The following is a 14,113-nucleotide window of genomic DNA, read 5'->3' as shown; positions in this document are numbered from 1 at the left end:
AATCCCGGAAATAATAAAAGTAGCCCTACTCGGTCTCGAACCGAGTACTGACGCGTACATACACACGAAGATATACCCGCTGGACCGCAGGTGCCGAACAGCAGGCTCGTTTTAGCAGTTGATCCAGAAGATTGTGGCAGTGCTAAAATCCAACCACGTGATGGTGGTAGGTATATCAGGAAGCGCCCGCGCCTGTTGGAAACGAATGTCGAATACAGCGTTGTGGAAACCATTGTCTGAGTTGGCTGTTTATGAATTCCGATGGCGTACCGCATCTTTTCACGAGGTTGCCCGTGCTATCGCCATAGCAGGCTTTCTCTAAGATGGGCTAAATAGCCGGCATACCGAACACACGGTTGTGGAAGGGAATAGGATTCAAGGGAACGATGTCCGGATGTTTCAAGTAGCCGCCATGGTCCAACGGCTCCTGGCCGCTGTCCGAAGGGGCAATATGCTCACATATGCTTATGAAAAGCACATGCTTTGCCTGTCATACGCCCGTTGAGACAGCGCATCACCTTGATAATGGCATGCATGCAAGTTTCGCGGGGCGCTTGTGGCAGATAAACTAAAACATGGTCGCGATTTCTTGGTTCTTTTCTTGATTTCATTTTGGCTAACTCAGAGGCAGCCTGTTCGAGGGCACTGCTTGAAGATGCGGAGGGGGGGGGGGGGGGGTGGGGGAGCGCCGTCACCTGGTATTTCATATTTCGCGGGGTTTCTGAATGAGTACGCAATTATTTCGTCATTAGATGGCATTCGTAGGTACCTACAAGTGCCTCACTGGCACTTTAATGATTACTACCGTGCTACTAGAGTTAGATAATTATAATTATTAAAAATTTTCATTACGAATCCGGCCGCTACTTCACTGTACTGGAAACATTATGCACTACGTTTCATTCGAGTAACGACATTGCTCTTTTAAAGCGAAGCTTCCTACTTTTACCAGACAAGGGTTCTTTGGTTGCGTGCGGGACAAGAAACTCCCAACGCGGCTGGGAGGCAGCTTTTCACGCACGGAGCACAGTGTAGATGGCGCGGGGATAGGGCGCTATTACCCAGCGTTCCCCGTGCTCACCCCAGCGGGCGCGTCGGCGAGACTCTCCGTCGGCTTTGTCGTCTGCTTCGGCGACGGTGTTAAACCTCTTTCTGCGCAGCTTCGCGTCCATCGCGCGCTTACTTCGCACGGCTTGAACAACTTGTTCGACAGCACCTTCTGGGTAATCCGGACCCGACAGAAAGTGGTCGTACTGCAAAGATACGGTAAGGATGGAATTGCAGGGCGGAGAACAGAATGTAGAGACCACTTACAGATACCTGGCCGTTAGAGAAACGCCACCTTTTGCGCACTGCTGGTCACAAATGGGACTGCGTTTTCTAAATAGCTGAATACCAATTCGGTTGTGCTTTAACAGGTGTTACAAAAGACGAATGGAGCAACTGGTTCTGATAAATAGCGAATATAAAATTTCCGTCTGCTTTCTGGCAATTCTCAAACTTACGACACCGTTCAGTTTAAATCATTTAAACTTAGTGATTCCCATTTATACAGACTGCATAAATGGGAATCGCTAAGCTCGCATGCTGGATTGTTTCGGTGTCTGCGCTTGTGCCGCGCACTGGTGTAGCCCCGAGCTAGCACATCAGGATGGCTAGGTTCCCCTATCTCACCTTTCGAAACACGCTCCCCTCCGTTTTCTTTCTCCCGACGCACAGCCGGGCTACAGCGGCGGCGTCCGCCGCTCGAGCCCAGCCGTGGCCGACGCTGCTGCGTTCGGGAAGGCGCCCCCGCGAATCCCAGATAACGGCTGGCAGAATATCTTGTTTCACTCTTTCAATAGCCACGCGTGTGAATCCAAGGGACGTCGAATGTGGAATTGTTGTGGGTGTCGTCCACACCTATGCTTTCCAACCACCTGCACAGCGTGGATTGGAGCCAGTGTTTTAAAAATCTAATGCATGATAGCTGGGACACCCTCTATAAGAAAAAAAGGGGGGGAGGCGTTTTAGATGGGTGCGGACTTCTCCAGGCCCTAAACTGTTCGGGCTACGCCAGATTCGTCCTTAAATTCCCACATTGGCTTGAGAGTAAATAAATAAACGTCGTCTTGGCACAATTTGTACTGGCGGACGGCGTCCACGCCTCGTAGGACGCCATTTGTCGGGTGTGTCGGTCGGATGCCCCCGCAGTCCCACGCTAGGTGTCGGATGTACTGCTCACAATAGTACGGGAAAAAGGGTTACTTCCAATTTGGTCAGTGCTACAAAAGAAGCATGAAAAAAAAGGGTACCATCCTCTAGCAGATAGGGCAACTGAGGAGCACAGAGGGTGCTTAGGTTAGCCAATAAAGATTGAAAAGAATCTACAGAAAATTTTGCGTTTCGCACCTCTAAGTTCACGGCGTGTGTTTTGAAAGAGTGCAGCCTCGCGGCGTTAGGTTTTCCTGAGAAAGAGAAAGAGAGAGGGTGAGAAAATTAGAGGGAGAAAAAGATGAGAGAAAGGGTTAGACCACTTAACATGATGGCCGAGGTAAGATTTGAAGGGAAGACGTCTTGAACAATCTCCCTTCTTTACCTATCAGACAATATTTCTTGTATCCCCTCGGTAGCGTCGACCCTCCGGACTGCGGCGACCTGCGGCATCTGGGTGGACCCGAGAAAAACAGTTTGCCTTTGTTATGTAGTCTTAATATTGCCACAGCTGAAGTTCATTTAAAGAGCGCGGGTTCTGCTATAAAGGTCAATCCCGCCGCAGAGTGGCTGCGGGTACGTCTGTGTGCTGACTTGGAGAAGAGGCTCGTTCGAGCTCTGCCTGCTGGCGTCGTCGCCATTAGGACTGTAGTGATTGATCTCGCTCTTTGTTTCTCTATTTAAAGTAGCTACTGGTCCGTAGTGGCTCTCAGCTTCACGCTACAATATTGTACTTTTTATGTGAACAGTTGAACCTCGTTATAACTACACTGATATAGAGAATCATCGACTATAGCGAACTAAATACAAACTTCGGTTGGTCACGCTTTATTTCAATGACACTTATTCTTTTATACCGAAACTGAAACCGTGAGAGCCGTCCGCGACATCGGATATAACGAAGAAATATTTGACCGGGAGTCTGAGAAGCTACTTGAAAAAAAAAAAACGTTATCTGAAACTGCAGAAGTATAACGGCCCCTTTGTTCGCGGACATTTTGGAAAACTGCATCCTGCTCAGTGCTGTCAATAGCCACCAGATGAAGATCACGTTCTATATCAAATAAAGACGCACGCCTGTATTGCCAAGCAACTTTGTTCTGTTGTAATTTCCGATATTCATCTTCCGGTCCATTGAGGTGGATATGCAACAAGGAGAAAAGTAAGGATTACGTTGTTTATGGTGGACTCGAAGTCCAAAAAAATGCATTTTTGTATCTAGTATTCTTGCGCGAGCCAGCTTTTCGATTTGTTAGCGTTTATTTTTGCCTTTACTGTTACAACGAATAGCGGATAGCACGAACTAATTTGCTGCATAGGTATTACTTCCTTATAACAAGGTTCGACTGTATTGACATCTGTATTGCAGTGGTCTGTTTTGTCTTCGGCCCACGGCTGGACCATATCTTGCGATGCCGGTCTGCTTTGCTGTTGCGAGCAGTGCGGAGGTGGAAAGAAAAGATCTGTATAGTATCGGTTGAGAGCATCGGGACTCGGAAATGTGTTTGTCTTCGGCGTAATTTTTCCCCAGCGGATATCTGCGATTATTTATCGAGGTAGAGTGCATACTTGCCAGCGTTAGTGCACCCTACCTCATGAAACATCCTCGCGTAATCATCCGGAGTGGCCTCAAGGACCACTCAAGCGACAGCGCCGAAGTCGTCGTTTCCTGAGAGCAGACGTCCGCGCAGCTACGCGCTAATTTGATCAAGATCAAAGGCTTTTTTAATGAGTCTGAGGTTGTGGGAGAGGCAGCACTCGCGCCAAAGTGCGCTTTGAGAGGGTAGATCCCCTTTGTGAAGCGGTCATGCACTGCTTCGGGTAAGTATGTGGGGTTCTGAGAGTCAACTACAAATTGAAGGGGGGGGGGGGTGAGGGCGCTTCACTACGGGCGAATTAATCACGACCCAGTGAGAGTACTCAGTGCACACTAAACTTTTTAACACCCTTAAAGGTGCTAAAAGGGTGCACTCAACATTTTGCACCCTGTTTGCACCTTTTAAGGACTAAAACATTGCTCCGGCACCCAATCATGAGGGTGCCACATATTAAGGGGTGTAAATCTTAACATTTTTACACCCTTTAAGGTGCAAGGAGGGTGTACTGAACATTTTGCACCCTTTTTGCACCTTTCAAGCACCCAAATATTGCTAGGGCACCCCACCTCGAGGGTGCCGAAATTCAGGGGTGTAATCAACAGTTTCATAGGGTGCTACGACCGTTACAGGGGTGCTAAAAAGTATTTCTTCTCGATTGGGGTGTTACCACGGCACCTTATCGTTAGGGTGCCTAAAAGAACGGTGTGTGAATGCAAGCATGCAAAATTCCACAAAAACCGGCTGAATGTTTAAACCGCACATTGCACTATTTCACCGCCCGTTGAGAGAATAAATATGAACTCTCCACATAGACCAGGGGAAAGGCTCTAAAATTGCTGTTCGTAAATTGAACAAAACGTGCTGAATGTTTAAATTCCACTCTGCACTAATCTACTGCTTCGAGTGTATCACAAGGTTCGTTTCGATGTCTGGGTGCACGGGAAGGAAAGGCTACAAAATGCCTCTTGTAGTCCTATAAATAAAACTTTTACGCGAGGCATCGGTGTCCTCAACGAAATCGAATTTACCTAAGAATTTGTTCACGTATTATTATGCCCCGGGCAAAAATTCCAACAAGACTTTCTTGTTGGGCTCACAGCACGCCTGTGGGGCCAATACGAAGTTCTGTCGGCACTCTATCGTTCCAATAGCCTAGTCTTCCAACAGGGAGTTTAACCTTGATGGCGTTTGTGGGGCCAATAAGAAGCTCTGTCGGCACTCTATCGTCCCAACAGCGTAGTCTTCCAACAGGGAGTTTAACCGTGATGGCGTTTACCGGCTCGCCAACACGATAAGTCAACGCCAACAGACGCCTCGTTCGTAATCAGCGGCGCGAGCGCGCCATCAGACAGAACCGACAGACGCCCTGAAGGTGGTTTTTAGGGCCTAAACAGCAGCGTCTATGTCTGGCATAGACTCTAGACGTCAACGTTTGTGTTCTGAATTTTCCCTTCAGTAAGTAACAGTCAGACGGACGATAACATAACTATGTGAAGATATGCTTTGGCTCATACCACGGCAAGCGCAATCGTTTGTGGCTGCAGCCTCGGTTGCTCTTCGTCCACAACAAATTGAATCGGCTGTACAGCTTTCTTCGAGGGCGTGTATGCAGGGGTTCTATCTTCCTTTTTTGCGCAGGCCGACGGGGGCGGTCGTGTAAAATCATTTTCGCTCGTCGCTTCCGTAGGGTTGCCACCTTCCTGGTTTTGGACCGGCCCGACCGGTTTTTTTAAACAGCGGGCCGGTTGCCGGTCCATATCTAAAACCAGTCGTCATCAGCCGGTTTTTTGGCTTTTGTGCCGTGATTATGCCCGTTTTGGCGTTTTATAAGCGTCAATTCAACAACTAAGACGATAAATACGTGTCGACAAGCATAGGCGTGCGCACAGGGGGGGCAGGGGGGGCGGCCGCCCCCCCTAATCATCTGAAGGGGGCGCCAAATTTGCCCCATGCCTGCCTTGCCGATGTAACACATGAAAGTAAAATTTCTGCTCAGAAATATTTTGTGTGTGTTGCAATTCCATCACATTGAAATAAAAATTTTATAACCATCCCTCTTTGCACTGCGTTCGCACCGCAAGGCCTTCAGTGAGAAGAGGTCGGGAGTTGCTCTGGGTGGGGGGGGGGGGGGGGGGCGCAGCGTTAAGACTTTGCCCCCCCAAATTGAGAACTCTGCGCACGCCTATGTCGACAAGCTGCGCAAAGACACGCGAGCAGAGAAAATACGCGGGCGAGCGCGCTGCCTCAGATGGAGGGGGACCTAAGGGAAGAACAAAATAACGAAATTCTACCGCCGCGGTCAGCAATTGCGGTTACTTTTCAGTGAAGCACATGCAGAGCGATTAACCAAGCTCTCAATCACTTTCAGTACAAACGTTATGTTGATTTCTCTCTAAGAAAACACTACAATAAATGGCACTGCATGTTAAAAAACATGACGTCTTTTTTCAACACAATCCCCCCTCCCCCCCCGGAAGGCCCGTTTTTTTTTTCGGGGAAAGGTTGTAACCCTACGCTGCTGTTCTGCCTACCTGCTTGCTGTACCTATTACGTCGCCGCCACCGCAAATCCCCACTTGTTACGAACTCAGAGGTTTTCGCACTGTTAGCAGTCGTTTTACACGATGGGTTTGATGCGCCTGACATGCCAGGAGTGACATCGCTTGTAGTATTAGAGCGACGTTGCTTGTCTGCAAGACGGTGCCGGTCAAACAAGCGTTATCAACGCCATAATTCTAACGGCACATTCCATTTATTTCGTGGCTGCCGTGGCTTGCGCAGAAAAGGTCGGGTTGACTGCGATAGCTTTGCTTGAGTCAAATAATGGAGCTTTGGCTCAATCGCTTGCAGTGCTAGCAATGCGGCCTCGTCTGCAAGACCGGTGCGTGAGAAACAAGCGTTAGGACAGCCAGAATTTCAAAAATGCAGCATAAACTAGACCATCGTTAAAGGAGGCGATGACTAGACACAAGCAACAATATTCGTTGACAACTTACGTAAGTACAGAGTTGTTTTAGGCGTCTTGAACACGCCCGCCGACATAGCTGTTTGTTAACGCGTCCGTTTACTGTTTTGTAGGTCAATAGTTCGATTCCTCGTCGAACGTTTTTTTTTTTCTTTTTTCTTTTTTTTTTACGTGAGGGTTTCATTAGCTCCTTTTTTAACGACCAGGGTAAGCACCTGTTCCTTGCTTTCTATCACGCCGACATTTACCGCCCTCTTCCTAAACCCAAAGTAGCTCGTTTTCTCGCACGTTCTCTCTTGAGAAGCCCGCCGTGAAAACAAAACCAAAACAAACGTCAAACCTCTTTACAATATCAGTATATATGTCAATTACTTTATGTGTATTCACTTTTTGTGTTTAAAAACCTTAAATTTAAGTTATAAACACATTTCAGACTTTGAAAGCAGAAAGATAATTACCAACATTACAGTAGTAACACAATTTTCGTCAAACATAGAGGTGTTGCATTTGAAGTCTGGCAACTATCTCTCACTTTTGTGTGTGTTTTTTCATGGCGTTTTGTGCCGAGTGGTTGGTGGCGTGATTTAATCTGTTTTATCTATTTCAAGCTTAAATCATAGTTATAGAAGCTTTATGGGTGATGTCTACCCTTCTAACCTACGCGTGTGTTGAACATGGGGACCCCGGAAGAACGATCATCGCCGGATAAAATACTGCGCGTCAAAAGTGGATGACATTGCATCAGAACAAAGCGTGTTCGTGTGTCCGCGAGATGAAGACGACAGTGAAGGAGAATTTTACGTTGGAAACATCGTTTTTGCTCGGGTAAGTACGCATTTTTTATTATTCTGTATTTGGTTGGAATGAGTTCTGGTGTTTATGGGTCAGTAATTCGCTATACCCCCATCTCGTTTGCTCTGAGAGCCTACGTGAGTTAGTATACTTGTTTGGCGCCCAGTCCACCGTTTCCGCAGAAGTCAGCATCAATTTACGCTGAAGCTAGACCTTGGCTACGATGCTCGCGCTATGGTACACGGCTGCTAATAATTTCACATCACGCAAGGCTCTTTAACACCGGGGCGTTTGTTTATGTGTCTCTCAAACAGTGCCTTTGCGGTTGCAGATCGCAGTCGCAATTTCGCGTGAGTGGCACAACGCTGTGATTAGTCCTCCCTCGTGAATACCCGCGGTATACCAAGAAATAACATGAACAGGAGGTTCCCTGGAAGTGCATGTGAAAACGCGTACACGTGATTCCATGGCTGGCGTCTCGTAGGTGTTGTGAAATCTCTCCCCCCCCCCCTTCACGAATTCCGTGCAGTGCGCTTCGCAGCTATTGCGCTCGCGAGACCGGCGACCGTACGCCTCGCGGTCTTCGGGCCGCGATATGTGTGCTGTTCTCGTGAAGCTCGACAACAGCGAAATTGCCGTACTCGCTCGCCAACGCGCCCCGACAGCGTACGCGTCGACCGGGTGCTGACGGAGTTGTGCTGGAAGAAAAGCAGGCAAGAGATGAGGGCGCACGAGGTGTAGTTAAACATGAGAATTTACAAAGTGCAAGGTGGAGAAAATAGTATGCAAGGGCCGGAAACGGTGAGAGAGTTCGGGCCGCGTGCCAGCGAGCGAGTGCGGTAATTTACGTTGCCGAGTTTCACGAGTCCGGCACGAATATGACGACGCCCGTCTGAGAGTTCATAGAGGTATAGAATTCACATACGTGCAAATTGAAGGTGAAATGCGCGCATGTGGCCTCGCAGGGAGTTAGCATAGTCTCGGGGTAGTGGGGGAGATTTCACAACGCCTACGAGGCGCCTGCCGATTCTGTCAGAGTAGCTCTCGTGAAGTCTGGGGCTTGATATCGGAGGCATATGTATTGTTTAAATTAGTGCAGAAAATTGAGCCAATTCGCAAGTTCTCATTTTCGCAAAACCGCAGGCCATACAGAGACTAACAAAAAAGCTGTAGGCACTCACTCAACTCGATTTATATTGGAGAATTGAACGTGCAGATACAAGTCAGACATTGAAATGGAGGAGCCTCAACTATCACACACCAGTTCCGATTGAAAGCAAGGGATACAGATGAGCTGCTAGCATGCGTTCCATGCAAATTAGCTCAGTAGCTAGCTTTGCATATATCATGCATACCCCACTCACAGTACCTGCGGGTCTAATAAATACATTCTTACTGTGACCTAAATTTCACTTGGGGTGTTCCGGGAATGTTCTTATTAGTGCCTTGGAGGTTACTGTCTTTAAACGATTAAAAATCTACTTGATGTAAGCATTCGTGCTTTGTGTGTGCTCTTCTTGTATTTCAACAAGTGTCAGCACACTCACAGATTATGCACCTGCAGGTGCTGCTGCTGGCTGTCCTGGGTCAGCTGCCTTCCAGTCCAGTTTCAAAGGCTTTGCCAGGGCCTCCCTTGGCCAACCGACACTGCACCTGCTGTACCCAAGTACTGCCTGGCCTTTCGTTGGTGCTCCGTACGCTTTGCCGCCAGGAATGGTCATTCATCCATCATCTGGCCGCTTGGACCACCCGTTCAGAAGTCAGCGCATTTGCTCGACACATCGGTCCAGGCACTGCTGCCATATCGGTGCACCCACCGATTATGTACTTTCAGGTTAGTTATTGCATGTTGTGGAACTTGCCATGATGTATACCTGTTAGCAGTGCTGTGGCCTCTGATTATTTGAAACATTTTCATGAAGCAGTGCTGTGCGTATGGAGCGTGTCATTGCTTAGCAGAGATATTGAAGAGAATCTGGGGCTGACGACTAAAGGGCAAGAAGAGAAATTGAACTGACTTTGAAGCAAGTATTCGTATGTAATCAAGCCAAGCAAACATTTAGGATCTTTCGATATGGTTTTAAACTTGCAATACAAACTGGTCTACTTCAGATCATACTGGTAATAATCATACTATACCGAAAAGTACATCCCGCAGTCTGTAGAATTCTGACAGCGCTTTTTTAGCAGTCTCTCATGACAGGCACTAATCTCAATGGTTGGAAGATAGTCGAGGTAGCACCAGTCTTTAAATCAGGAGACGGTACTTCACCATTAAATTTCCCTAACAAGCACCATATGCAAGGTCAGGAAACATTTCATCCACTCTCAGGTCGCTAATTATTTATAAAATCACAATATCACATTCGAGTATCACCACGGTTTTCACAAGGGTTACTTGAGAAACACAACTTTCAGGATTTGTTCACGATCTACATTGATCCATTGACACAGGCTTACAAACTGCGGTAGTTTTTCTCGATTTTTCTAAAGCATTCAATCGCATTGCACACCACAGACTACTTCTCAAACTTCACCCTAATGTCCTCACTTGAGCAAAAGATTTTCATTCTTCTCAAATGCAGTTTACTTCTAATAACTATATACTTCTTTTGCTCGTGCCACTTTGTTGTCCCCCCAGGCAGGTTGCTTGGTCTATCTTCCATGTTGCATATCCTCCCATGTAAGTCTATTTGCAGATGATGTTGTAATTTATCACACAATTTCTTTCAACTACTACCGTCAATGCTTTCAATCTGATCTTAGCACAATTAACTCCTGGTGCTGCAAATGGCTAATGTCGCTTATCTCTAAAACAAAGTGCATGGCTTTAACGGTGGCAAGTCTCGGATTGTAAATACTTACTTCATTAACAACAGCCTGATTACCTCTTGAGACAAAGGTGTTTTGGTAGGCCGGTAGGGGAGGGGGGATTGCATGGTGGATTTCAAAAGGTACATCGATTGGGAAAATAAGACGTGTGATTAATATTTTCATTTGCACTCCAAAACTCGCTTTATTTCATATGTTTAACCCACTGCCGTGGCTAGGGTGGTGTGCTGTGGAGGCGAATGTCGGTTAGATACCGCTTGGTGTAGCCGCTTTTCAGATGGAGGCAACACGTAAAGACGCCCGTGTTTGGAGATTTCGATGCGCACAAAAATACCCAGATGGTCAAAATTAATGCGAAGCCTTCCCCTACAGTGCTCCCCATATCCCAAGTGTAGCTTTGGCGTGTTAAACCACCGTTTTTTTTTTCATGTTTTTGGTATAGTACCAGCTGCTGTAGCAGGTGCAACTTAAAGGTAAAATTATACATAATGTTTCCAAGAGCTAAATATAAAGGCCATATTGAAGTGCGTTTATGGGTCTATCTCATAGCAGTAGTGAAAGGTTATATACTCTGGTGCAGGTTAAGAACGCCAATGGCTCATGTGGTGTAGTCCAGTGTTTGACGGAATGCTGTGTAGGCAGGTAGAAGCATTATTGCAGTGATGAAACGTAGGTCACTGACCAAGTCAAGAAAGCCATTTAACGGTTTGTTGCTTGTTCACGGTGAGCATATGTCGTGGAAAACGAAGCTATATATTGGGCATTACGCGGCGCAATGAGTTTGCATAGATATGGTGCAGATTGCCATCCATTATGTTGATAATGTTGGGCGTCGTCTGAACAATGAGGGACTCGAGCAGTAATCGAGAAGATAGATTGCACTCAGTTGTCAGTAATTTTGTCTTGTTCCAGTCGACCACGTGTCCCGTCCTCTCACGGTGCTCTGCCAGTGGACTTGTTTTTGCATGGCCCTTGTTCACTTCGTTCCAGTGCTGCATTAATCTTCTGTGCAGATTGCCCGTTTCGCCAATGTACACTGATTTGCATTCAGCGCATGGAATCTAATAAACAATACCCGGAAGCTTGGAGCGTGAGAGGGGGTCTCTCACGCTGACAATGTCAGAACGCAGCTTGCTAGTGGGCACATGCACAATGTATGCACTGCGTGTCTTGAAAATGTGTGCGAGAGTTTCACCGATGTGTGGGACGTAGGTAATTGCTGCACGTTTTGATGCAGTCGTTGTCCTGAATATAATGCCTAAAGCATTATATTCAGAAAGAAGCGAAGAGGGCGACTAGCAAGAATCCACATTGACATTAGCAGGCAGAAGCGTCCACAAGGCCTGTGTCAAAACGTGCTGCAATTCTCGTCTTACACATCAATCAAACTTTCGCACGCATTTTCAAGAAACACATTGTGCACATCGTGCAGGTGCCCACTAGCAAGCTATGTTCTGACATTGTCAGCGTGAAAGACCCCCTCTCACGCTTCAAGCTTCCAGGTGTTGTTTATGTTTTGAACAAAAAAAGTGCCATTTAAACGTGATACCTCCTTCCTTGCCGATTTCTGATGCCTGATTGTTCAGTTTGTGGGGATACGTTTAGCAGATTGCTCACATGTCTAACCTGTATTTGTGCTTGAGCAGTCAAACGCTGATGTTAGCAGTGAAGTAGGTGAAAATTGTACTTTGATTGTAGTTGTGTGCAGATTACCTACATTGTGTTAATTCGTAGAAAAGCAAAATTGAGGTAACCCTGCTAACTGTTCCGCATTGCAGCATTTTATTATGCGAACGTTAAGGAGTTCAGCTGCTTGTTAAAGGTGAAATAAACAGTGGTACAAAAAGAAGAGCATCTACTAAACAGAAATATCTTCACAATCGCAGGATGCCAACGGTCCGCCTACCAACTTGTGTCCTGCATCGTTTCTGCTGGCTGGAGCGGTTCATGGAGCATTTTCCAGCTTCTCAAAGTTTGTGGTCAAGCGCTCCTCCAAGTGAAAGATGCCGCAGAGGGATCTTTTGTTTTAATGCCACAATTTCACGTGCTCAGCAGCAAATTTACTCGTAAGGCTTTTTAAATATTCATCACCCAAGAGGGCATGTTACCTTCGTCTTCGGTGGAATGTGTCTGCACTCAGGTTATTTGTGACAGAAACAAGTGGAGCACGTCATGAGAGTCATTGAGGCCTTGTTGATTGTGCATGCTTCTGAAATGACATTTTCATTAAGCTGAATACTTTCCACATATTACGATTTGTGAACAAATTATGGTAAAAGTCATGATTATTTGTACTACACTGCAGGAAGGAAATGCCAACATACGTTTTAAGCACCTCTGATATTTCAGATCGTTGGCTGGTGAGCAATAAAACAAAACTGAGATTTTTTTAAAGTAAAATCAAATATTCGTTGTCACCAGTGCATGACCATAGTAAAAGCTATCTAGTCACCAAATTTAGAATTAGACACGAAATGCCAAGAAAAATAGGGAAATAAACTAGACAGCTGGCTACAATAAACCAATTCGTAAAATTCCTCAATGTCTATCAAGTGATGATTCAGGCGGGTTAGTTAAGATGTCAGTGGGTTTACACACCCAACTTGCAGGGAAGCACATGAGCTCCCAATATTAACATGTTTTTAGTGAAGACCGTCTTCCTTCATTAAGCTGCTTTGCACATTGATGCCAGTCTGATAAATGTCCTGAATTTTTGTTATGATCAATCTTTGTATGGGAACCATATATTTTTATATGATGTCGCTGTGTATTTCTGAAACTGTATCTAGTCACTAATTCCAATTTGTCATGGTCAGGTTTTTTCAACTGATTCGTAGCTTTTTTAACAATTATGGTATATTTTGTGTGCCTAAAGGAATGCCTCATTGCATGTTTAGCCTGTGTAGTGTTGAAAGCGGACATTTTGCTTCAAAGTGGAATGTCGGGCTAGCAACAAGGTACTTCGCGTGCTGCTCACTTTCATTCATGCCATTATTTTTTATATTATCATTTAAAATTAAAAGCCAACCAATTTGCTGTCGTTTTAATTTTGTCACCTACTTTATACTTTCTTTTTTTTTCAACTTTGTGTAAGGATTGACTATCCATATTTTTATGATACCAAGGCGTTGGACTGGGCTAGCTGGTACATGTTTGAATGGATGAAAAACCATAGGAAAACCCAGGACACAGAAGAGAACGACGGGACAAACTTGTGCCGTCATTCTGTTTTAACTGTTTCCTGTGTTTACCACTGGTTTTTTATGCATTCAAACATTTTTTATGAGTTTGTTGAACAGTGATTAGTTTAGGTGTGTTCAAACAATTGTTGGCTGCGAAAGCTCCCTGTAGCATTTGTATAAGTGCTCTCTGCTTTTTTTTTTTTGAGCCAATACCCCACCACCAGTCTTCATGAGGTGGTCTTTTGTAGAAATAAGTTGAAATAAATATTTGTTTGCATTGCTTTACATGTTTTGAAAGAATTTCTTGTTCATTCTTGTTTCATTCAACCCCGTTTCAGAATCCTGCTTAAGGCATTTCCTCTGTTATTTTTTTTCAGAACCAGGAAGGGTGCTCATCCTCGGTTCTTGCTGAAGCAGCAGTATCCATACTTCACACGTGAGCTCTGAACACACAGTAATTATGGTATGAAACATTCTACCAGTATAAGCCTGCTTTGTAGACGTCATTGTAGATGTCAAAGCTCTTGACAGTGTAGTCCAATGTCTGGTGTA

The 14,113-nt window shown here is 45.8% G+C and overlaps 1 long non-coding RNA gene across 1 annotated transcript; it reads left to right on the top strand.

Moving 5' to 3' along the window:
* The first annotated feature begins 7,272 nt into the window (after positions 1-7,272).
* LOC144148769 (uncharacterized) lies at positions 7,273-13,846 on the top strand. The gene is made up of 3 exons (XR_013318054.1): positions 7,273-7,580; positions 9,112-9,381; positions 12,266-13,846. It is a non-coding gene; the product is annotated as an uncharacterized LOC144148769 (long non-coding RNA).
* The last annotated feature ends 267 nt before the right edge of the window (positions 13,847-14,113 follow it).

This window comes from Haemaphysalis longicornis, unplaced genomic scaffold (genome assembly GCF_048455015.1).
Source record: "Haemaphysalis longicornis isolate Haplotype H1 unplaced genomic scaffold, Haemaphysalis longicornis Haplotype H1 scaffold_8, whole genome shotgun sequence".
In the NCBI taxonomy this organism is placed as follows: domain Eukaryota; kingdom Metazoa; phylum Arthropoda; class Arachnida; order Ixodida; family Ixodidae; genus Haemaphysalis; species Haemaphysalis longicornis.
This window is presented reverse-complemented; position numbering and strand designations above follow the sequence as displayed.